This window comes from Vespa velutina, chromosome 6, assembly GCF_912470025.1.
Source record: "Vespa velutina chromosome 6, iVesVel2.1, whole genome shotgun sequence".
Lineage (NCBI taxonomy): Eukaryota > Metazoa > Arthropoda > Insecta > Hymenoptera > Vespidae > Vespa > Vespa velutina.
Window position 1 is genome coordinate 4,827,113 of NC_062193.1, and position 2,500 is coordinate 4,829,612.

Here is a 2,500-nt window from a genome sequence, read left to right on the forward strand (position 1 = left end):
CTCTATATATATATATATATATATATATATATATATATATACTTTTTGTCATCCAAATGGGGAGGGGAGAGCGAATGGGGAATGGGAAGAAATGGAAAATTATATATAAAAAAAAAAAAAAAGAAAAAAAAAAAAGTAAAAGAAGGCATATCGAGGATCTTTCATAAAATTACAAATATCGAAATATCGAACATATTTTCGAGGATAATAACGCACGAGATATAAATCGATCGATTATGATCGAGAAATCGCATTCGATTATATCTTTTGTTCTTCTTCTTTTCTTTCTTTTTTTATTTTGTTGCCTCGTTAATCTCCTCTAAAACGAATCCTTTCTCTTTTCCTCTCTCTCTCTCTCTCTCTCTCTCTCTCTTTTTTTCTTTCATTCCTCTCGCCTACTCTGTCTTTTTTTTATTTATTTATTTTTTCTTTTCATTCAAGTATCCAACCATTTTCCTCTTCTTGAAAAGGATGAGGTGGATGAGAATGAGAAGGACTAGCAGGAAGAAAAGGGGGAGGAGGAGATGAAGAAGGACGGGGAAAAGGAGTATGGGGATGGAAGAGATAGATATGCTCTCTCTCTCTCTCTCTCTCTCTCTCTCTCTCTGTCTCTCTTTCTCTCTCTTCTCTCTCTCTCTCTCTCTCTCTCTCTCTCTCTCTTGCCGTTAATTATTCCTCGCGTTAATAATTGCACTAACGTAATATAGTATTTTTGAAGTATGCGTATCGTCGTGGTCTGGTATAATTATGTCTACATCTTATCACAAGTGCTCGATCCATCCTTGCATCCTCGACAATCGGACAGTCTGAAACATAAAAATGACGGATCATTCGTAATCGTAATAATTATCAATCGTACGTTAAGTTTATCTCCGCACATTCTTTGTAATATCGATAAGAGGGAAAAAAAAAAGAAAAAAAAAAAAAACAGATAGAGAAAAAAAAAAAGAAAATAAAAGAGGAAGGAAATATAACACTCGTTTTCTCAAGGCACACCGTTAAAACGATTGGTATTGTTTTATCTACCTATACGTATCTCATCAAAAATTATTTCAATAATCTTCATTGTTGAAATTTTGATAACAAAAAAAAAAAAAAAAAAGAAAAAAATTGGATCATCAATCTTTGATAACACATGGATCATTTTTTTCTCAAGTGATCTCTATCTAATCTAATGATATAAATGACAAAACGATTCATTAACACAATTAGTAATACTTTTTCTCGATGATTCACGAATAATTTCACTGTAAATTGTTATTATTTAATAGAAAAAAAAACAAAAAAAAACTAAAAAAAAAAAAACTAAAAGAAAAAAAAAAATTAGAAAAAGAACTAAAGAAAAGAACTAAAAAGAAAAAAAAACTAAAGAAGAGAAAAAATTATTATTATCAATTAACTCAAATGATTTTCACTTTATTGACAGCGTGCATGCTTCGGCAAGTTATTATTTTTGTTTATTTGCTCTTTTAATAAATGGACACTAGATATCGTCAAGGTAAACGGGAAAAGAAACAAAATTTCGATTTGACTAAAAGAGCATCGCTTTTCGATGTCTTATGATCGTGCTAATGTACACCTGCGAAAATATATATATATATATATATATATATATATACATAAACATACACATACATGTATAATAGCCGGATTCTCGTTATTGTTCTAATTCTTTAAAAAATGTAAAGTCACCTCGCATTTGTGTAAACGCCTTTTCTTTGCGGGGTTTCTCGTTCTTTCGAAGTCATTATCGAATCTATATATACATACATACATATATATATATATATATATATATATATATATATATATATATATATTATTAGCCTATGCCTTTCGCAAAGAAAAGGAAGAAGCCACTTGTGCAAACACCTAACAGATTTTCCAAACTTCCGACGATATTCCACGAAAGGTCAAACATTTCAAACCAATCAAAAAGAATCAGGAACGTTCGAATTGTATCGAACAAAAGTTATATTTTATTTTACTATTACACAATAATTGACATTAATTTTGCAATTACGTTCTTAAGAACGTAATGCCTTTTTTGATCGATGATTTTACTTCAAATATTAAAAGTTCTTATTATATATATAAAAAAAAAATATACATATATATATATATACACACATATCAAAGAATAATTAAATAATAGTTCTAATTTAGTAATTTTTTCGATCTCCCGATTAATCGAGTAACAGCGGAGTAAGACGACAAAAAAAAGGACGAGAAAAGGAAAGAAATGAAAAGATAAGGAAAGCGAAGGAAAAAGGATAAAGGAAAACGAAAAAAAAAAAAAGAAAAGAACCAGGTGGAAACGAAAAATAAGAACGGAAATGAGAGAAATTTCAGAAAAGAGTTCCGAGTTTTCTCCTTTTGCTCGATTTGTTAGCGTAAATCGTAACCGGACGTTCCTCCGGTGTAGTCGTACGATAAAGGATGCGCATGAAGAAGCAAACGATGAAGAAGAAGAAGAAGAAGAAGAAGAAGAAGAATAAGA

The 2,500-nt window shown here is 30.0% G+C and overlaps 1 protein-coding gene across 7 annotated transcripts in view; it reads right to left on the bottom strand.

Moving 5' to 3' along the window:
• Positions 1-95: 95 nt before the first annotated feature.
• LOC124949858 (forkhead box protein O-like) overlaps positions 96-2,500 on the bottom strand; it is a 113,839-nt gene continuing 111,434 nt past the window's right edge. For all 7 annotated transcript variants that reach the window (XM_047495623.1, XM_047495622.1, XM_047495618.1 and 4 more), the window contains exon 9: positions 96-806. The gene's annotated coding sequence lies outside the window, so the exon portion shown is untranslated. The remainder of the gene's footprint in view (positions 807-2,500) is intronic.